This window comes from Mytilus californianus, unplaced genomic scaffold (genome assembly GCF_021869535.1).
Source record: "Mytilus californianus isolate M0D057914Y unplaced genomic scaffold, xbMytCali1.0.p SCAF_3, whole genome shotgun sequence".
Taxonomy (NCBI): domain Eukaryota; kingdom Metazoa; phylum Mollusca; class Bivalvia; order Mytilida; family Mytilidae; genus Mytilus; species Mytilus californianus.
The window spans coordinates 49,354,464-49,378,876 of record NW_026262679.1 but is presented as its reverse complement, the minus strand read 5'-3'; the positions used below and the strand labels follow the sequence as shown (position 1 = coordinate 49,378,876).

The 24,413-nt window shown below is 33.3% G+C and overlaps 2 long non-coding RNA genes across 3 annotated transcripts; both read right to left on the bottom strand.

Moving 5' to 3' along the window:
• Nucleotides 1-8,100: 8,100 nt before the first annotated feature.
• Nucleotides 8,101-10,823, bottom strand: LOC127734778 (uncharacterized). The gene is made up of 2 exons (XR_007997758.1): nucleotides 10,620-10,823; nucleotides 8,101-9,517 (listed from the first exon to the last, which is right to left on the bottom strand). It is a non-coding gene; the product is annotated as an uncharacterized LOC127734778 (long non-coding RNA).
• Nucleotides 10,824-17,000: 6,177 nt separating this feature from the next.
• LOC127734779 (uncharacterized) lies at nucleotides 17,001-24,172 on the bottom strand. 2 transcript variants are annotated; one of them, XR_007997759.1, is made up of 2 exons: nucleotides 23,969-24,172; nucleotides 17,001-18,417 (listed from the first exon to the last, which is right to left on the bottom strand). It is a non-coding gene; the product is annotated as an uncharacterized LOC127734779 (long non-coding RNA). The 2 variants fall into 2 exon arrangements; XR_007997760.1 differs by lacking the exon at nucleotides 17,001-18,417 and adding an exon at nucleotides 21,450-22,866.
• Between the last annotated feature and the right edge of the window lie 241 nt (nucleotides 24,173-24,413).

Here is a 24,413-nt window from a genome sequence, read left to right as displayed (position 1 = left end):
AAATAAAATTCAATTTCATTTACATTTAAGTAAATATATGTTTTGATAGACTGACTAATCCTAAATAAAACATATGTTATCAACCAATATGGAAATAATGTTTGTTTAATATGAAAAAAATGATTCTTAAAGGATGCCCCCTGCTCAGACTACAATAAGTGTACATACAACTGCGGTCACTTAATTCTTAATTAATCTAGATAAATGTATCAAACATCACTTGAAGGCATTTACATAATAGGAACAATAAATAGTTTGTAACTAACATTCAGCATCAAACTTCTTTAAGTGATTTTTAACTGCTGACTTAAAAAAATTTAATCGTCATCATGTTCAAAAATGGTAATTCTCCATGGAATAAAAAGAAATCTGGTTTATCGAATCACAAACAACCTAAAAAATCAGCTTTCACAAAAGGTCACACTCCATGGAATAAAGGTACTGAAGTTTCCTGGAACACTGCTAAAACTAACACTACCTATGAGCGCATGGAATCCAATGAGTATGATCTTGTCGTCAAACCAAGAATGGATGGGATGCTATTAACAACTCCAGACTGCGAAGGAAATTCTGGTCCGATGTGTATCTTGCGACCAAAGAAGACTCCAACTGTTGATCTGAAAACAGAAATAAAGAACAATTTATTTGACGGAATGAGTATTATTGACAATGAGAAACTAATGACAATGATTAACAATGCAGTACATCTACATTCAATAAAATCTGAACCTTGTGGTCCGCCGTCATTTGCATACTATAACATTCAGAAGTGGGGAGTATGTTGGAAGTTTCAAGTTTACTGTGTCCGTTGCCAATTTATTACACCAATGTACAAACTGTACAAAACTATACCATCTCAGAAGCCAGGTCCAGATCCAGCAGCTGCAAATGTTGGTTTTGCTCTAGGCATCCAAGAGACAGCAATTGGAAATACTAGAGCACAACAACTACTTTCAAATATGAATTGTTCACCACCATCAAAAAGTAGTATGCAAAGAACATCAAACAAAGTGTCTGATACATTAGTTGAACTTAACCAAGATGACATGGCTGAGAAGTTGGAGATAGTTAAAGCTGTCAATAGAAAGAGAGGAGCCCCTGAAAATGAAATAAACCTAACTGTCGATGTGCGTTACTCAAGTAATACTATAACAAGCAAAAAGAAACCTGGTCAGAATGCAAATCAAGCATGTGCAGTCGGCATTGAGACAGTGACAGATAGAAAGTACATTGTTGCAACCGCATCATTAAATCAGATGTGTTGCACCGGAGCATGGTTACGCGGCAAGGGATTTACAATTGAATGTCCAAATGGACATCAAGAGTGCACGGCTGATCTACATCGTGCAGCTCCATTGTCAGAGTATGAACTTGGGAAAAAGATTGGTAACCAGCTAGTTGTACAAGGAATTCTTGTAAAGTATGCAACAACAGATGGTGATGGTAGATCTGCAAATGGAATAAATGATGCCATTCAAGCTCTGCATCCAATGTGGAAGGTAGAGCGGCTAGCAGATCCTATCCATCTGGGAAACGGGCAATTTCGTGCAGCTATGCGTGCTAATTTCAGTGACAATATGTTCGGTTGCAGGACAAAAGAGCAAAAGAAAATAATTCAAAAGCTTTTCAGCCAGGACATAAAAGCTAGGTCTTCATTGATTACCAGTCATCTCATGGAAGTGTATGGCCGTGACATTCAGAAGATATCAGAAGACTTACCAAAAGCTTTCGAAGCTACCATGAGGTGTTATGATGGCGACTGTTCTATGTGCAGTACCAATTCCATAGTCTGTGCTGGTGCCGAGACCAAAAACTGGTGGAATCGTTCAATATTTCTGTCCTCATATCAGATCACACGCCTGCAAATGAATGAAAATGATAAACATTTGTTATTTGAAATTTTAAAAATGAAACTAAGTATCAACGCTCTAGACAGTATGAAGCTGTATGACAATACGAACAAAAATGAAGCTACGCATAGGGCCATAAGTGCAAATTTGCCTAAAAATGTGTACTTTAGCAGAAACATGAAAGGTCGACTCGCGGCTACTGTCCACCGTAGTAACAATTCCCCTGGCACATCAACAAAAATGAAGTGTGTCAGACTGGGTGTTGAACTTAGTAACCGGACAAATGCCTTCCTGGACAGTACCGATCGAGAATGTGCATACCAGAAAGAATATCAAAAAAGAGAAGAGGTACAGCACCGTAAACTTTCACAAAAGGCAGAAAACTTAGTTGTGCATAAAACATTCAAGGACTTAAATAAAGCAAACATTTGTGATGTATATAAAAAAGGTCAACTTGATCCTGTGCTGGATGACCATGCCAGTTGTGTAAAGAAAAGACTTTAATGATGTAAAGTCACATATGATTTTCAATTTCACTTAACTGAATATGACTGTGATTATAATTTGGTTTTAAACATGTCAGTGAACTATTAAAAAGACTGATATTATTTCACAATTATTCTAAATTCATTGAATGATAAAATGTGTCAGCAAAGTCATGTATACTTATCATGTTTAATTATCAAATAAGTAAAAATTAAATTATTTATTTACTCAAATTATTATTTGCCATCTTCAGTTCAATTTTACAAGGATGAAGAGGAAATGGGTGTCCTAAACATTTCCCAACAGACACACAAGTCATTCTGCTATTGTTGAATCCATGTGGTTCAAGTGATAAATGGTCAGTATTTATGCACTTTGAATTATGACACAGATGTGACACATCTAGCCCTTGGAAGTTAAATTTTTTGTGCTTTATCATGTAGGCAAGTCTGTGAACATGAATTTTTGTCCATCCAATGGCATTTGGGAATTTGCAATTTAAAACTCCATATTTGCCATTGGATGTACAAGCCCCAGTCCAAATATTACATTCTCCATTTTGGCCAAGCATGGCATTTTCATACAATTTAGTCAGATATTTTTCAAAAAATGCCTCCATTTTAACTTTGTAAAGTTTAAGGGTCATGTCAGTGCACATAAGAGTATGAATTTGCACACTAAAAATAATTTTGTGACCTTATTTTTTACAAATTAATCCTACAATTAAAATTTCTTGTTTTTAAAATCATATTTTTGAAATAAATTAAATTTCAAATTTAAATTTCTCCTTCAAACTTATATCAAAGGAAAGCCCTTTTCATTACGATTCTAAAACAGTGATTGTTATTCAAATACTGTAAAAAATAAGGTCAGAAAGTCATTTTTTGTGTGCAATCAACACCCGTCTCCTAGGCCTCAGACCACAATTAATTTGCCTATACATTCTTTGTAAAAATAATGACATATAAAAAAAATTACACCGCTTCAAACAAAATGACATTTGCTCCACATGAAGATCATCCTTTTCTCAGGAAAATATTACAATGCCAGAAAAATCCATCAGTGCTTTCGTCCGTAACACCTCAATACACATCCATGGGGTTCACCTAACCAACGAAAAGAAAGTAAACACCAAAAATTTGACCTTTGAACTGAAGACAATTTACAACTTTCAATTTCAAATATTCAAGTTTTGGGTATCATAGCAATTCATTCAAACACTATTCTACCAAAATTAACCAAGAAACACTCACTTTTGCAAATAAAAAGCACAGAAAAAAATTATGGAAGAAATTACCTATTTTTACTATAGGAACTACATTCCTAGACCACGAGCAAAGGGAATTAATTGTGGTCTGAAGCCTATTAGACCAACTTTTTTTCATCTAGTCCTACAAAAATTCATACGAACAATGGAAAATGTATATCGAAGAACTTTACCAACTTATTTGCCATTTAAAGACGTATTAAAAAAGTTACACCATATTTTATGACACAACCCATGTTCACAAATATCTTATCAGTAGAAAGCAATAAAGACGAGTTAGCCCAGGAATGTTAATTTTGAAAAGTTGAATAACTTTCCCATTTGTTGGAATATCTTTATGAAATAAAATTTAGCATGCTGAAATAGGTTTCTAGATTTAGACATAATGTTCATTTTATGGTTTTAAAACAATTTTAAAGAGAAATAAATTATAAGAGAAATACCATAAGAAAACAATGTTTTTAATTTTAAAAATTTAATAAAAAATAGAAATCAATCTTTTTTCTCCATAATTCTTTCATAAAAAATTCAACAAACATATAACGAAGAAAAACATCTTTCAAAAAATTCTAAATTTATTTCAACTTTAGCAAAAATTATGGTTTTAGGAAAGCACCATTTTAAAGTAGTTTCTTTCTTTTCGCATGTATTATAACAACCACTAGATGAGATTTTTTTTTCTGTAAAACATAAAAATTATACATTTTAAGTTGTATAGGAACATTTTCTAAGTAATATTCTAATTTCTAATTTAAAAAAGAAGAATTCTAGTCATGCAGGTCTATGATTTTTTTTCAATTAAAGTTAAAAATGTCCTTTTCAAATTTTGTTCTGAAAATAAAATTCAAAATTAAATTCCATTTCATTTACATTTAAGTAAATATATGTTTTGATAGACTGACTAATCCTAAATAAAACATATGTTATCAACCAATATGGAAATAATGTTTGTTTAATATGAAAAAAATGATTCTTAAAGGATGCCCCCTGCTCAGACTACAATAAGTGTACATACAACTGCGGTCACTTAATTCTTAATTAATCTAGATAAATGTATCAAACATCACTTGAAGGCATTTACATAATAGGAACAATAAATAGTTTGTAACTAACATTCAGCATCAAACTTCTTTAAGTGATTTTTAACTGCTGACTTAAAAAAATTTAATCGTCATCATGTTCAAAAATGGTAATTCTCCATGGAATAAAAAGAAATCTGGTTTATCGAATCACAAACAACCTAAAAAATCAGCTTTCACAAAAGGTCACACTCCATGGAATAAAGGTACTGAAGTTTCCTGGAACACTGCTAAAACTAACACTACCTATGAGCGCATGGAATCCAATGAGTATGATCTTGTCGTCAAACCAAGAATGGATGGGATGCTATTAACAACTCCAGACTGCGAAGGAAATTCTGGTCCGATGTGTATCTTGCGACCAAAGAAGACTCCAACTGTTGATCTGAAAACAGAAATAAAGAACAATTTATTTGACGGAATGAGTATTATTGACAATGAGAAACTAATGACAATGATTAACAATGCAGTACATCTACATTCAATAAAATCTGAACCTTGTGGTCCGCCGTCATTTGCATACTATAACATTCAGAAGTGGGGAGTATTTTGGAAGTTTCAAGTTTACTGTGTCCGTTGCCAATTTATTACACCAATGTACAAACTGTACAAAACTATACCATCTCAGAAGCCAGGTCCAGATCCAGCAGCTGCAAATGTTGGTTTTGCTCTAGGCATCCAAGAGACAGCAATTGGAAATACTAGAGCACAACAACTACTTTCAAATATGAATTGTTCACCACCATCAAAAAGTAGTATGCAAAGAACATCAAACAAAGTGTCTGATACATTAGTTGAACTTAACCAAGATGACATGGCTGAGAAGTTGGAGATAGTTAAAGCTGTCAATAGAAAGAGAGGAGCCCCTGAAAATGAAATAAACCTAACTGTCGATGTGCGTTACTCAAGTAATACTATAACAAGCAAAAAGAAACCTGGTCAGAATGCAAATCAAGCATGTGCAGTCGGCATTGAGACAGTGACAGATAGAAAGTACATTGTTGCAACCGCATCATTAAATCAGATGTGTTGCACCGGAGCATGGTTACGCGGCAAGGGATTTACAATTGAATGTCCAAATGGACATCAAGAGTGCACGGCTGATCTACATCGTGCAGCTCCATTGTCAGAGTATGAACTTGGGAAAAAGATTGGTAACCAGCTAGCTGTACAAGGAATTCTTGTAAAGTATGCAACAACAGATGGTGATGGTAGATCTGCAAATGGAATAAATGATGCCATTCAAGCTCTGCATCCAATGTGGAAGGTAGAGCGGCTAGCAGATCCTATCCATCTGGGAAACGGGCAATTTCGTGCAGCTATGCGTGCTAATTTCAGTGACAATATGTTCGGTTGCAGGACAAAAGAGCAAAAGAAAATAATTCAAAAGCTTTTCAGCCAGGACATAAAAGCTAGGTCTTCATTGATTACCAGTCATCTCATGGAAGTGTATGGCCGTGACATTCAGAAGATATCAGAAGACTTACCAAAAGCTTTCGAAGCTACCATGAGGTGTTATGATGGCGACTGTTCTATGTGCAGTACCAATTCCATAGTCTGTGCTGGTGCCGAGACCAAAAACTGGTGGAATCGTTCAATATTTCTGTCCTCATATCAGATCACACGCCTGCAAATGAATGAAAATGATAAACATTTGTTATTTGAAATTTTAAAAATGAAACTAAGTATCAACGCTCTAGACAGTATGAAGCTGTATGACAATACGAACAAAAATGAAGCTACGCATAGGGCCATAAGTGCAAATTTGCCTAAAAATGTGTACTTTAGCAGAAACATGAAAGGTCGACTCGCGGCTACTGTCCACCGTAGTAACAATTCCCCTGGCACATCAACAAAAATGAAGTGTGTCAGACTGGGTGTTGAACTTAGTAACCGGACAAATGCCTTCCTGGACAGTACCGATCGAGAATGTGCATACCAGAAAGAATATCAAAAAAGAGAAGAGGTACAGCACCGTAAACTTTCACAAAAGGCAGAAAACTTAGTTGTGCATAAAACATTCAAGGACTTAAATAAAGCAAACATTTGTGATGTATATAAAAAAGGTCAACTTGATCCTGTGCTGGATGACCATGCCAGTTGTGTAAAGAAAAGACTTTAATGATGTAAAGTCACATATGATTTTCAATTTCACTTAACTGAATATGACTGTGATTATAATTTGGTTTTAAACATGTCAGTGAACTATTAAAAAGACTGATATTATTTCACAATTATTCTAAATTCATTGAATGATAAAATGTGTCAGCAAAGTCATGTATACTTATCATGTTTAATTATCAAATAAGTAAAAATTAAATTATTTATTTACTCAAATTATTATTTGCCATCTTCAGTTCAATTTTACAAGGATGAAGAGGAAATGGGTGTCCTAAACATTTCCCAACAGACACACAAGTCATTCTGCTATTGTTGAATCCATGTGGTTCAAGTGATAAATGGTCAGTATTTATGCACTTTGAATTATGACACAGATGTGACACATCTAGCCCTTGGAAGTTAAATTTTTTGTGCTTTATCATGTAGGCAAGTCTGTGAACATGAATTTTTGTCCATCCAATGGCATTTGGGAATTTGCAATTTAAAACTCCATATTTGCCATTGGATGTACAAGCCCCAGTCCAAATATTACATTCTCCATTTTGGCCAAGCATGGCATTTTCATACAATTTAGTCAGATATTTTTCAAAAAATGCCTCCATTTTAACTTTGTAAAGTTTAAGGGTCATGTCAGTGCACATAAGAGTATGAATTTGCACACTAAAAATAATTTTGTGACCTTATTTTTTACAAATTAATCCTACAATTAAAATTTCTTGTTTTTAAAATCATATTTTTGAAATAAATTAAATTTCAAATTTAAATTTCTCCTTCAAACTTATATCAAAGGAAAGCCCTTTTCATTACGATTCTAAAACAGTGATTGTTATTCAAATACTGTAAAAAATAAGGTCAGAAAGTCATTTTTTGTGTGCAATCAACACCCGTCTCCTAGGCCTCAGACCACAATTAATTTGCCTATACATTCTTTGTAAAAATAATGACATATAAAAAAAATTACACCGCTTCAAACAAAATGACATTTGCTCCACATGAAGATCATCCTTTTCTCAGGAAAATATTACAATGCCAGAAAAATCCATCAGTGCTTTCGTCCGTAACACCTCAATACACATCCATGGGGTTCACCTAACCAACGAAAAGAAAGTAAACACCAAAAATTTGACCTTTGAACTGAAGACAATTTACAACTTTCAATTTCAAATATTCAAGTTTTGGGTATCATAGCAATTCATTCAAACACTATTCTACCAAAATTAACCAAGAAACACTCACTTTTGCAAATAAAAAGCACAGAAAAAAATTATGGAAGAAATTACCTATTTTTACTATAGGAACTACATTCCTAGACCACGAGCAAAGGGAATTAATTGTGGTCTGAAGCCTATTAGACCAACTTTTTTTCATCTAGTCCTACAAAAATTCATACGAACAATGGAAAATGTATATCGAAGAACTTTACCAACTTATTTGCCATTTAAAGACGTATTAAAAAAGTTACACCATATTTTATGACACAACCCATGTTCACAAATATCTTATCAGTAGAAAGCAATAAAGACGAGTTAGCCCAGCAATGTTAATTTTGAAAAGTTGAATAACTTTCCCATTTGTTGGAATATCTTTATGAAATAAAATTTAGCATGCTGAAATAGGTTTCTAGATTTAGACATAATGTTCATTTTATGGTTTTAAAACAATTTTAAAGAGAAATAAATTATAAGAGAAATACCATAAGAAAACAATGTTTTTAATTTTAAAAATTTAATAAAAAATAGAAATCAATCTTTTTTCTCCATAATTCTTTCATAAAAAATTCAACAAACATATAACGAAGAAAAACATCTTTCAAAAAATTCTAAATTTATTTCAACTTTAGCAAAAATTATGGTTTTAGGAAAGCACCATTTTAAAGTAGTTTCTTTCTTTTCGCATGTATTATAACAACCACTAGATGAGATTTTTTTTTCTGTAAAACATAAAAATTATACATTTTAAGTTGTATAGGAACATTTTCTAAGTAATATTCTAATTTTTAATTTAAAAAAGAAGAATTCTAGTCATGCAGGTCTATGATTTTTTTTCAATTAAAGTTAAAAATGTCCTTTTCAAATTTTGTTCTGAAAATAAAATTCAAAATTAAATTCCATTTCATTTACATTTAAGTAAATATATGTTTTGATAGACTGACTAATCCTAAATAAAACATATGTTATCAACCAATATGGAAATAATGTTTGTTTAATATGAAAAAAATGATTCTTAAAGGATGCCCCCTGCTCAGACTACAATAAGTGTACATACAACTGCGGTCACTTAATTCTTAATTAATCTAGATAAATGTATCAAACATCACTTGAAGGCATTTACATAATAGGAACAATAAATAGTTTGTAACTAACATTCAGCATCAAACTTCTTTAAGTGATTTTTAACTGCTGACTTAAAAAAATTTAATCGTCATCATGTTCAAAAATGGTAATTCTCCATGGAATAAAAAGAAATCTGGTTTATCGAATCACAAACAACCTAAAAAATCAGCTTTCACAAAAGGTCACACTCCATGGAATAAAGGTACTGAAGTTTCCTGGAACACTGCTAAAACTAACACTACCTATGAGCGCATGGAATCCAATGAGTATGATCTTGTCGTCAAACCAAGAATGGATGGGATGCTATTAACAACTCCAGACTGCGAAGGAAATTCTGGTCCGATGTGTATCTTGCGACCAAAGAAGACTCCAACTGTTGATCTGAAAACAGAAATAAAGAACAATTTATTTGACGGAATGAGTATTATTGACAATGAGAAACTAATGACAATGATTAACAATGCAGTACATCTACATTCAATAAAATCTGAACCTTGTGGTCCGCCGTCATTTGCATACTATAACATTCAGAAGTGGGGAGTATGTTGGAAGTTTCAAGTTTACTGTGTCCGTTGCCAATTTATTACACCAATGTACAAACTGTACAAAACTATACCATCTCAGAAGCCAGGTCCAGATCCAGCAGCTGCAAATGTTGGTTTTGCTCTAGGCATCCAAGAGACAGCAATTGGAAATACTAGAGCACAACAACTACTTTCAAATATGAATTGTTCACCACCATCAAAAAGTAGTATGCAAAGAACATCAAACAAAGTGTCTGATACATTAGTTGAACTTAACCAAGATGACATGGCTGAGAAGTTGGAGATAGTTAAAGCTGTCAATAGAAAGAGAGGAGCCCCTGAAAATGAAATAAACCTAACTGTCGATGTGCGTTACTCAAGTAATACTATAACAAGCAAAAAGAAACCTGGTCAGAATGCAAATCAAGCATGTGCAGTCGGCATTGAGACAGTGACAGATAGAAAGTACATTGTTGCAACCGCATCATTAAATCAGATGTGTTGCACCGGAGCATGGTTACGCGGCAAGGGATTTACAATTGAATGTCCAAATGGACATCAAGAGTGCACGGCTGATCTACATCGTGCAGCTCCATTGTCAGAGTATGAACTTGGGAAAAAGATTGGTAACCAGCTAGCTGTACAAGGAATTCTTGTAAAGTATGCAACAACAGATGGTGATGGTAGATCTGCAAATGGAATAAATGATGCCATTCAAGCTCTGCATCCAATGTGGAAGGTAGAGCGGCTAGCAGATCCTATCCATCTGGGAAACGGGCAATTTCGTGCAGCTATGCGTGCTAATTTCAGTGACAATATGTTCGGTTGCAGGACAAAAGAGCAAAAGAAAATAATTCAAAAGCTTTTCAGCCAGGACATAAAAGCTAGGTCTTCATTGATTACCAGTCATCTCATGGAAGTGTATGGCCGTGACATTCAGAAGATATCAGAAGACTTACCAAAAGCTTTCGAAGCTACCATGAGGTGTTATGATGGCGACTGTTCTATGTGCAGTACCAATTCCATAGTCTGTGCTGGTGCCGAGACCAAAAACTGGTGGAATCGTTCAATATTTCTGTCCTCATATCAGATCACACGCCTGCAAATGAATGAAAATGATAAACATTTGTTATTTGAAATTTTAAAAATGAAACTAAGTATCAACGCTCTAGACAGTATGAAGCTGTATGACAATACGAACAAAAATGAAGCTACGCATAGGGCCATAAGTGCAAATTTGCCTAAAAATGTGTACTTTAGCAGAAACATGAAAGGTCGACTTGCGGCTACTGTCCACCGTAGTAACAATTCCCCTGGCACATCAACAAAAATGAAGTGTGTCAGACTGGGTATTGAACTTAGTAACCGGACAAATGCCTTCCTGGACAGTACCGATCGAGAATGTGCATACCAGAAAGAATATCAAAAAAGAGAAGAGGTACAGCACCGTAAACTTTCACAAAAGGCAGAAAACTTAGTTGTGCATAAAACATTCAAGGACTTAAATAAAGCAAACATTTGTGATGTATATAAAAAAGGTCAACTTGATCCTGTGCTGGATGACCATGCCAGTTGTGTAAAGAAAAGACTTTAATGATGTAAAGTCACATATGATTTTCAATTTCACTTAACTGAATATGACTGTGATTATAATTTGGTTTTAAACATGTCAGTGAACTATTAAAAAGACTGATATTATTTCACAATTATTCTAAATTCATTGAATGATAAAATGTGTCAGCAAAGTCATGTATACTTATCATGTTTAATTATCAAATAAGTAAAAATTAAATTATTTATTTACTCAAATTATTATTTGCCATCTTCAGTTCAATTTTACAAGGATGAAGAGGAAATGGGTGTCCTAAACATTTCCCAACAGACACACAAGTCATTCTGCTATTGTTGAATCCATGTGGTTCAAGTGATAAATGGTCAGTATTTATGCACTTTGAATTATGACACAGATGTGACACATCTAGCCCTTGGAAGTTAAATTTTTTGTGCTTTATCATGTAGGCAAGTCTGTGAACATGAATTTTTGTCCATCCAATGGCATTTGGGAATTTGCAATTTAAAACTCCATATTTGCCATTGGATGTACAAGCCCCAGTCCAAATATTACATTCTCCATTTTGGCCAAGCATGGCATTTTCATACAATTTAGTCAGATATTTTTCAAAAAATGCCTCCATTTTAACTTTGTAAAGTTTAAGGGTCATGTCAGTGCACATAAGAATATGAATTTGCACACTAAAAATAATTTTGTGACCTTATTTTTTACAAATTAATCCTACAATTAAAATTTCTTGTTTTTAAAATCATATTTTTGAAATAAATTAAATTTCAAATTTAAATTTCTCCTTCAAACTTATATCAAAGGAAAGCCCTTTTCATTACGATTCTAAAACAGTGATTGTTATTCAAATACTGTAAAAAATAAGGTCAGAAAGTCATTTTTTGTGTGCAATCAACACCCGTCTCCTAGGCCTCAGACCACAATTAATTTGCCTATACATTCTTTGTAAAAATAATGACATATAAAAAAAATTACACCGCTTCAAACAAAATGACATTTGCTCCACATGAAGATCATCCTTTTCTCAGGAAAATATTACAATGCCAGAAAAATCCATCAGTGCTTTCGTCCGTAACACCTCAATACACATCCATGGGGTTCACCTAACCAACGAAAAGAAAGTAAACACCAAAAATTTGACCTTTGAACTGAAGACAATTTACAACTTTCAATTTCAAATATTCAAGTTTTGGGTATCATAGCAATTCATTCAAACACTATTCTACCAAAATTAACCAAGAAACACTCACTTTTGCAAATAAAAAGCACAGAAAAAAATTATGGAAGAAATTACCTATTTTTACTATAGGAACTACATTCCTAGACCACGAGCAAAGGGAATTAATTGTGGTCTGAAGCCTATTAGACCAACTTTTTTTCATCTAGTCCTACAAAAATTCATACGAACAATGGAAAATGTATATCGAAGAACTTTACCAACTTATTTGCCATTTAAAGACGTATTAAAAAAGTTACACCATATTTTATGACACAACCCATGTTCACAAATATCTTATCAGTAGAAAGCAATAAAGACGAGTTAGCCCAGCAATGTTAATTTTGAAAAGTTGAATAACTTTCCCATTTGTTGGAATATCTTTATGAAATAAAATTTAGCATGCTGAAATAGGTTTCTAGATTTAGACATAATGTTCATTTTATGGTTTTAAAACAATTTTAAAGAGAAATAAATTATAAGAGAAATACCATAAGAAAACAATGTTTTTAATTTTAAAAATTTAATAAAAAATAGAAATCAATCTTTTTTCTCCATAATTCTTTCATAAAAAATTCAACAAACATATAACGAAGAAAAACATCTTTCAAAAATTTCTAAATTTATTTCAACTTTAGCAAAAATTATGGTTTTAGGAAAGCACCATTTTAAAGTAGTTTCTTTCTTTTCGCATGTATTATAACAACCACTAGATGAGATTTTTTTTTCTGTAAAACATAAAAATTATACATTTTAAGTTGTATAGGAACATTTTCTAAGTAATATTCTAATTTTTAATTTAAAAAAGAAGAATTCTAGTCATGCAGGTCTATGATTTTTTTTCAATTAAAGTTAAAAATGTCCTTTTCAAATTTTGTTCTGAAAATAAAATTCAAAATTAAATTCCATTTCATTTACATTTAAGTAAATATATGTTTTGATAGACTGACTAATCCTAAATAAAACATATGTTATCAACCAATATGGAAATAATGTTTGTTTAATATGAAAAAAAATGATTCTTAAAGGATGCCCCCTGCTCAGACTACAATAAGTGTACATACAACTGCGGTCACTTAATTCTTAATTAATCTAGATAAATGTATCAAACATCACTTGAAGGCATTTACATAATAGGAACAATAAATAGTTTGTAACTAACATTCAGCATCAAACTTCTTTAAGTGATTTTTAACTGCTGACTTAAAAAAATTTAATCGTCATCATGTTCAAAAATGGTAATTCTCCATGGAATAAAAAGAAATCTGGTTTATCGAATCACAAACAACCTAAAAAATCAGCTTTCACAAAAGGTCACACTCCATGGAATAAAGGTACTGAAGTTTCCTGGAACACTGCTAAAACTAACACTACCTATGAGCGCATGGAATCCAATGAGTATGATCTTGTCGTCAAACCAAGAATGGATGGGATGCTATTAACAACTCCAGACTGCGAAGGAAATTCTGGTCCGATGTGTATCTTGCGACCAAAGAAGACTCCAACTGTTGATCTGAAAACAGAAATAAAGAACAATTTATTTGACGGAATGAGTATTATTGACAATGAGAAACTAATGACAATGATTAACAATGCAGTACATCTACATTCAATAAAATCTGAACCTTGTGGTCCGCCGTCATTTGCATACTATAACATTCAGAAGTGGGGAGTATGTTGGAAGTTTCAAGTTTACTGTGTCCGTTGCCAATTTATTACACCAATGTACAAACTGTACAAAACTATACCATCTCAGAAGCCAGGTCCAGATCCAGCAGCTGCAAATGTTGGTTTTGCTCTAGGCATCCAAGAGACAGCAATTGGAAATACTAGAGCACAACAACTACTTTCAAATATGAATTGTTCACCACCATCAAAAAGTAGTATGCAAAGAACATCAAACAAAGTGTCTGATACATTAGTTGAACTTAACCAAGATGACATGGCTGAGAAGTTGGAGATAGTTAAAGCTGTCAATAGAAAGAGAGGAGCCCCTGAAAATGAAATAAACCTAACTGTCGATGTGCGTTACTCAAGTAATACTATAACAAGCAAAAAGAAACCTGGTCAGAATGCAAATCAAGCATGTACTGTCGGCATTGAGACAGTGACAGATAGAAAGTACATTGTTGCAACCGCATCATTAAATCAGATGTGTTGGACCGGAGCATGGTTACGCGGCAAGGGATTTACAATTGAATGTCCAAATGGACATCAAGAGTGCACGGCTGATCTACATCGTGCAGCTCCATTGTCAGAGTATGAACTTGGGAAAAAGATTGGTAACCAGCTAGCTGTACAAGGAATTCTTGTAAAGTATGCAACAACAGATGGTGATGGTAGATCTGCAAATGGAATAAATGATGCCATTCAAGCTCTGCATCCAATGTGGAAGGTAGAGCGGCTAGCAGATCCTATCCATCTGGGAAACGGGCAATTTCGTGCAGCTATGCGTGCTAATTTCAGTGACAATATGTTCGGTTGCAGGACAAAAGAGCAAAAGAAAATAATTCAAAAGCTTTTCAGCCAGGACATAAAAGCTAGGTCTTCATTGATTACCAGTCATCTCATGGAAGTGTATGGCCGTGACATTCAGAAGATATCAGAAGACTTATCAAAAGCTTTCGAAGCTACCATGAGGTGTTATGATGGCGACTGTTCTATGTGCAGTACCAATTCCATAGTCTGTGCTGGTGCCGAGACCAAAAACTGGTGGAATCGTTCAATATTTCTGTCCTCATATCAGATCACACGCCTGCAAATGAATGAAAATGATAAACATTTGTTATTTGAAATTTTAAAAATGAAACTAAGTATCAACGCTCTAGACAGTATGAAGCTGTATGACAATACGAACAAAAATGAAGCTACGCATAGGGCCATAAGTGCAAATTTGCCTAAAAATGTGTACTTTAGCAGAAACATGAAAGGTCGACTTGCGGCTACTGTCCACCGTAGTAACAATTCCCCTGGCACATCAACAAAAATGAAGTGTGTCAGACTGGGTATTGAACTTAGTAACCGGACAAATGCCTTCCTGGACAGTACCGATCGAGAATGTGCATACCAGAAAGAATATCAAAAAAGAGAAGAGGTACAGCACCGTAAACTTTCACAAAAGGCAGAAAACTTAGTTGTGCATAAAACATTCAAGGACTTAAATAAAGCAAACATTTGTGATGTATATAAAAAAGGTCAACTTGATCCTGTGCTGGATGACCATGCCAGTTGTGTAAAGAAAAGACTTTAATGATGTAAAGTCACATATGATTTTCAATTTCACTTAACTGAATATGACTGTGATTATAATTTGGTTTTAAACATGTCAGTGAACTATTAAAAAGACTGATATTATTTCACAATTATTCTAAATTCATTGAATGATAAAATGTGTCAGCAAAGTCATGTATACTTATCATGTTTAATTATCAAATAAGTAAAAATTAAATTATTTATTTACTCAAATTATTATTTGCCATCTTCAGTTCAATTTTACAAGGATGAAGAGGAAATGGGTGTCCTAAACATTTCCCAACAGACACACAAGTCATTCTGCTATTGTTGAAAACATGTGGTTCAAGTGATAAATGGTCAGTATTTATGCACTTTGAATTATGACACAGATGTGACACATCTAGCCCTTGGAAGTTAAATTTTTTGTGCTTTATCATGTAGGCAAGTCTGTGAACATGAATTTTTGTCCATCCAATGGCATTTGGGAATTTGCAATTTAAAACTCCATATTTGCCATTGGATGTACAAGCCCCAGTCCAAATATTACATTCTCCATTTTGGCCAAGCATGGCATTTTCATACAATTTAGTCAGATATTTTTCAAAAAATGCCTCCATTTTAACTTTGTAAAGTTTAAGGGTCATGTCAGTGCACATAAGAGTATGAATTTGCACACTAAAATAATTTTGTGACCTTATTTTTTACAAATTAATCCTACAATTAAAATTTCTTGTTTTTAAAATCATATTTTTGAAATAAATTAAATTTCAAATTTAAATTTCTCCTTCAAACTTATATCAAAGGAAAGCCCTTTTCATTACGATTCTAAAACAGTGATTGTTATTCAAATACTGTAAAAAATAAGGTCAGAAAGTCATTTTTTGTGTGCAATCAACACCCGTCTCCTAGGCCTCAGACCACAATTAATTTGCCTATACATTCTTTGTAAAAATAATGACATATAAAAAAAATTACACCGCTTCAAACAAAATGACATTTGCTCCACATGAAGATCATCCTTTTCTCAGGAAAATATTACAATGCCAGAAAAATCCATCAGTGCTTTCGTCCGTAACACCTCAATACACATCCATGGGGTTCACCTAACCAACGAAAAGAAAGTAAACACCAAAAATTTGACCTTTGAACTGAAGACAATTTACAACTTTCAATTTCAAATATTCAAGTTTTGGGTATCATAGCAATTCATTCAAACACTATTCTACCAAAATTAACCAAGAAACACTCACTTTTGCAAATAAAAAGCACAGAAAAAAATTATGGAAGAAATTACCTATTTTTACTATAGGAACTACATTCCTAGACCACGAGCAAAGGGAATTAATTGTGGTCTGAAGCCTATTAGACCAACTTTTTTTCATCTAGTCCTACAAAAATTCATACGAACAATGGAAAATGTATATCGAAGAACTTTACCAACTTATTTGCCATTTAAAGACGTATTAAAAAAGTTACACCATATTTTATGACACAACCCATGTTCACAAATATCTTATCAGTAGAAAGCAATAAAGACGAGTTAGCCCAGCAATGTTAATTTTGAAAAGTTGAATAACTTTCCCATTTGTTGGAATATCTTTATGAAATAAAATTTAGCATGCTGAAATAGGTTTCTAGATTTAGACATAATGTTCATTTTATGGTTTTAAAACAATTTTAAAGAGAAATAAATTATAAGAGAAATACCATAAGAAAACAATGTTTTTAATTTTAAAAATTTAATAAAAAATAGAAATCAATCTTTTTTCTCCATAATTCTTTCATAAAAAATTCAACAAACATATAACGAAGAAAAACATCTTTCAAAAAATTCTAAATTTATTTCAACTTTAGCAAAAATTATGGTTTTAGGAAAGCACCATTTTAAAGTAGTTTCTTTCTTTTCGCATGTATTATAACAACCACTAGATGAGATTTTTTTTTCTGTAAAACATAAAAATTATACATTTTAAGTTGTATAGGAACATTTTCTAAGTAATATTCTAATTTTTAATTTAAAAAAGAAGAATTCTAGTCATGCAGGTCTATGATTTTTTTTCAATTAAAGTTAAAAATGTCCTTTTCAAATTTTGTTCTGAAAATAAAATTCAAAATTAAATTCCATTTCATTTACATTTAAGTAAATATATGTTTTGATAGACTGACTAATCCTAAATAAAACATATGTTATCAACCAATATGGAAATAATGTTTGTTTAATATGAAAAAAATGATTCTTAAAGGATGCCCCCTGCTCAGACTACAATAAGTGTACATACAACTGCGGTCACTTAATTCTTAATTAATCTAGATAAATGTATCAAACATCACTTGAAGGCATTTACATAATAGGAACAATAAATAGTTTGTAACTAACATTCAGCATCAAACTTCTTTAAGTGATTTTTAACTGCTGACTTAAAAAAATTTAATCGTCATCATGTTCAAAAATGGTAATTCTCCATGGAATAAAAAGAAATCTGGTTTATCGAATCACAAACAACCTAAAAAATCAGCTTTCACAAAAGGTCACACTCCATGGAATAAAGGTACTGAAGTTTCCTGGAACACTGCTAAAACTAACACTACCTATGAGCGCATGGAATCCAATGAGTATGATCTTGTCGTCAAACCAAGAATGGATGGGATGCTATTAACAACTCCAGACTGCGAAGGAAATTCTGGTCCGATGTGTATCTTGCGACCAAAGAAGACTCCAACTGTTGATCTGAAAACAGAAATAAAGAACAATTTATTTGACGGAATGAGTATTATTGACAATGAGAAACTAATGACAATGATTAACAATGCAGTACATCTACATTCAATAAAATCTGAACCTTGTGGTCCGCCGTCATTTGCATACTATAACATTCAGAAGTGGGGAGTATGTTGGAAGTTTCAAGTTTACTGTGTCCGTTGCCAATTTATTACACCAATGTACAAACTGTACAAAACTATACCATCTCAGAAGCCAGGTCCAGATCCAGCAGCTGCAAATGTTGGTTTTGCTCTAGGCATCCAAGAGACAGCAATTGGAAATACTAGAGCACAACAACTACTTTCAAATATGAATTGTTCACCACCATCAAAAAGTAGTATGCAAAGAACATCAAACAAAGTGTCTGATACATTAGTTGAACTTAACCAAGATGACATGGCTGAGAAGTTGGAGATAGTTAAAGCTGTCAATAGAAAGAGAGGAGCCCCTGAAAATGAAATAAACCTAACTGTCGATGTGCGTTACTCAAGTAATACTATAACAAGCAAAAAGAAACCTGGTCAGAATGCAAATCAAGCATGTACTGTCGGCATTGAGACAGTGACAGATAGAAAGTACATTGTTGCAACCGCATCATTAAATCAGATGTGTTGGACCGGAGCATGGTTACGCGGCAAGGGATTTACAATTGAATGTCCAAATGGACATCAAGAGTGCACGGCTGATCTACATCGTGCAGCTCCATTGTCAGAGTATGAACTTGGGAAAAAGATTGGTAACCAGCTAGCTGTACAAGGAATTCTTGTAAAGTATGCAACAACAGATGGTGATGGTAGATCTGCAAATGGAATAAATGATGCCATTCAAGCTCTGCATCCAATGTGGAAGGTAGAGCGGCTAGCAGATCCTATCCATCTGGGAAACGGGCAATTTCGTGCAGCTATGCGTGCTAATTTCAGTGACAATATGTTCGGTTGCAGGACAAAAGAGCAAAAGAAAATAATTCAAAAGCTTTTCAGCCAGGACATAAAAGCTAGGTCTTCATTGATTACCAGTCATCTCATGGAAGTGTATGGCCGTGACATTCAGAAGATATCAGAAGACTTATCAAAAGCTTTCGAAGCTACCATGAGGTGTTATGATGGCGACTGTTCTATGTGCAGTACCAATTCCATAGTCTGTGCTGGTGCCGAGACCAAAAACTGGTGGAATCGTTCAATATTTCTGTCCTCATATCAGATCACACGCCTGCAAATGAATGAAAATGATAAACATTTGTTATTTGAAATTTTAAAAATGAAACTAAGTATCAACGCTCTAGACAGTATGAAGCTGTATGACAATACGAACAAAAATGAAGCTACGCATAGGGCCATAAGTGCAAATTTGCCTAAAAATGTGTACTTTAGCAGAAACATGAAAGGTCGACTTGCGGCTACTGTCCACCGTAGTAACAATTCCCCTGGCACATCAACAAAAATGAAGTGTGTCAGACTGGGTATTGAACTTAGTAACCGGACAAATGCCTTCCTGGACAGTACCGATCGAGAATGTGCATACCAGAAAGAATATCAAAAAAGAGAAGAGGTACAGCACCGTAAACTTTCACAAAAGGCAGAAAACTTAGTTGTGCATAAAACATTCAAGGACTTAAATAAAGCAAACATTTGTGATGTATATAAAAAAGGTCAACTTGATCCTGTGCTGGATGACCATGCCAGTTGTGTAAAGAAAAGACTTTAATGATGTAAAGTCACATATGATTTTCAATTTCACTTAACTGAATATGACTGTGATTATAATTTGGTTTTAAACATGTCAGTGAACTATTAAAAAGACTGATATTATTTCACAATTATTCTAAATTCATTGAATGATAAAATGTGTCAGCAAAGTCATGTATACTTATCATGTTTAATTATCAAATAAGTAAAAATTAAATTATTTATTTACTCAAATTATTATTTGCCATCTTCAGTTCAATTTTACAAGGATGAAGAGGAAATGGGTGTCCTAAACATTTCCCAACAGACACACAAGTCATTCTGCTATTGTTGAAAACATGTGGTTCAAGTGATAAATGGTCAGTATTTATGCACTTTGAATTATGACACAGATGTGACACATCTAGCCCTTGGAAGTTAAATTTTTTGTGCTTTATCATGTAGGCAAGTCTGTGAACATGAATTTTTGTCCATCCAATGGCATTTGGGAATTTGCAATTTAAAACTCCATATTTGCCATTGGATGTACAAGCCCCAGTCCAAATATTACATTCTCCATTTTGGCCAAGCATGGCATTTTCATACAATTTAGTCAGATATTTTTCAAAAAATGCCTCCATTTTAACTTTGTAAAGTTTAAGGGTCATGTCAGTGCACATAAGAGTATGAATTTGCACACTAAAATAATTTTGTGACCTTATTTTTTACAAATTAATCCTACAATTAAAATTTCTTGTTTTTAAAATCATATTTTTGAAATAAATTAAATTTCAAATTTAAATTTCTCCTTCAAACTTATATCAAAGGAAAGCCCTTTTCATTACGATTCTAAAACAGTGATTGTTATTCAAATACTGTAAAAAATAAGGTCAGAAAGTCATTTTTTGTGTGCAATCAACACCCGTCTCCTAGGCCTCAGACCACAATTAATTTGCCTATACATTCTTTGTAAAAATAATGACATATAAAAAAAATTACACCGCTTCAAACAAAATGACATTTGCTCCACATGAAGATCATCCTTTTCTCAGGAAAATATTACAATGCCAGAAAAATCCATCAGTGCTTTCGTCCGTAACACCTCAATACACATCCATGGGGTTCACCTAACCAACGAAAAGAAAGTAAACACCAAAAATTTGACCTTTGAACTGAAGACAATTTACAACTTTCAATTTCAAATATTCAAGTTTTGGGTATCATAGCAATTCATTCAAACACTATTCTACCAAAATTAACCAAGAAACACTCACTTTTGCAAATAAAAAGCACAGAAAAAAATTATGGAAGAAATTACCTATTTTTACTATAGGAACTACATTCCTAGACCACGAGCAAAGGGAATTAATTGTGGTCTGAAGCCTATTAGACCAACTTTTTTTCATCTAGTCCTACAAAAATTCATACGAACAATGGAAAATGTATATCGAAGAACTTTACCAACTTATTTGCCATTTAAAGACGTATTAAAAAAGTTACACCATATTTTATGACACAACCCATGTTCACAAATATCTTATCAGTAGAAAGCAATAAAGACGAGTTAGCCCAGCAATGTTAATTTTGAAAAGTTGAATAACTTTCCCATTTGTTGGAATATCTTTATGAAATAAAATTTAGCATGCTGAAATAGGTTTCTAGATTTAGACATAATGTTCATTTTATGGTTTTAAAACAATTTTAAAGAGAAATAAATTATAAGAGAAATACCATAAGAAAACAATGTTTTTAATTTTAAAAATTTAATAAAAAATAGAAATCAATCTTTTTTCTCCATAATTCTTTCATAAAAAATTCAACAAACATATAACGAAGAAAAACATCTTTCAAAAAATTCTAAATTTATTTCAACTTTAGCAAAAATTATGGTTTTAGGAAAGCACCATTTTAAAGTAGTTTCTTTCTTTTCGCATGTATTATAACAACCACTAGATGAGATTTTTTTTTCTGTAAAACATAAAAATTATACATTTTAAGTTGTATAGGAACATTTTCTAAGTAATATTCTAATTTTTAATTTAAAAAAGAAGAATTCTAGTCATGCAGGTCTATGATTTTTTTTCAATTAAAGTTAAAAATGTCCTTTTCAAATTTTGTTCTGAAAATAAAATTCAAAATTAAATTCCATTTCATTTACATTTAAGTAAATATATGTTTTGATAGACTGACTAATCCTAAATAAAACATATGTTATCAACCAATATGGAAATAATGTTTGTTTAATATGAAAAAAATGATTCTTAAAGGATGCCCCCTGCTCAGACTACAATAAGTGTACATACAACTGCGGTCACTTAATTCTTAATTAATCTAGATAAATGTATCAAACATCACTTGAAGGCATTTACATAATAGGAACAATAAATAGTTTGTAACTAACATTCAGCATCAAACTTCTTTAAGTGATTTTTAACTGCTGACTTAAAAAAATTTAATCGTCATCATGTTCAAAAATGGTAATTCTCCATGGAATAAAAAGAAATCTGGTTTATCGAATCACAAACAACCTAAAAAATCAGCTTTCACAAAAGGTCACACTCCATGGAATAAAGGTACTGAAGTTTCCTGGAACACTGCTAAAACTAACACTACCTATGAGCGCATGGAATCCAATGAGTATGATCTTGTCGTCAAACCAAGAATGGATGGGATGCTATTAACAACTCCAGACTGCGAAGGAAATTCTGGTCCGATGTGTATCTTGCGACCAAAGAAGACTCCAACTGTTGATCTGAAAACAGAAATAAAGAACAATTTATTTGACGGAATGAGTATTATTGACAATGAGAAACTAATGACAATGATTAACAATGCAGTACATCTACATTCAATAAAATCTGAACCTTGTGGTCCGCCGTCATTTGCATACTATAACATTCAGAAGTGGGGAGTATGTTGGAAGTTTCAAGTTTACTGTGTCCGTTGCCAATTTATTACACCAATGTACAAACTGTACAAAACTATACCATCTCAGAAGCCAGGTCCAGATCCAGCAGCTGCAAATGTTGGTTTTGCTCTAGGCATCCAAGAGACAGCAATTGGAAATACTAGAGCACAACAACTACTTTCAAATATGAATTGTTCACCACCATCAAAAAGTAGTATGCAAAGAACATCAAACAAAGTGTCTGATACATTAGTTGAACTTAACCAAGATGACATGGCTGAGAAGTTGGAGATAGTTAAAGCTGTCAATAGAAAGAGAGGAGCCCCTGAAAATGAAATAAACCTAACTGTCGATGTGCGTTACTCAAGTAATACTATAACAAGCAAAAAGAAACCTGGTCAGAATGCAAATCAAGCATGTGCAGTCGGCATTGAGACAGTGACAGATAGAAAGTACATTGTTGCAACCGCATCATTAAATCAGATGTGTTGGACCGGAGCATGGTTACGCGGCAAGGTATTTACAATTGAATGTCCAAATGGACATCAAGAGTGCACGGCTGATCTACATCGTGCAGCTCCATTGTCAGAGTATGAACTTGGGAAAAAGATTGGTAACCAGCTAGCTGTACAAGGAATTCTTGTAAAGTATGCAACAACAGATGGTGATGGTAGATCTGCAAATGGAATAAATGATGCCATTCAAGCTCTGCATCCAATGTGGAAGGTAGAGCGGCTAGCAGATCCTATCCATCTGGGAAACGGGCAATTTCGTGCAGCTATGCGTGCTAATTTCAGTGACAATATGTTCGGTTGCAGGACAAAAGAGCAAAAGAAAATAATTCAAAAGCTTTTCAGCCAGGACATAAAAGCTAGGTCTTCATTGATTACCAGTCATCTCATGGAAGTGTATGGCCGTGACATTCAGAAGATATCAGAAGACTTACCAAAAGCTTTCGAAGCTACCATGAGGTGTTATGATGGCGACTGTTCTATGTGCAGTACCAATTCCATAGTCTGTGCTGGTGCCGAGACCAAAAACTGGTGGAATCGTTCAATATTTCTGTCCTCATATCAGATCACACGCCTGCAAATGAATGAAAATGATAAACATTTGTTATTTGAAATTTTAAAAATGAAACTAAGTATCAACGCTCTAGACAGTATGAAGCTGTATGACAATACGAACAAAAATGAAGCTACGCATAGGGCCATAAGTGCAAATTTGCCTAAAAATGTGTACTTTAGCAGAAACATGAAAGGTCGACTTGCGGCTACTGTCCACCGTAGTAACAATTCCCCTGGCACATCAACAAAAATGAAGTGTGTCAGACTGGGTATTGAACTTAGTAACCGGACAAATGCCTTCCTGGACAGTACCGATCGAGAATG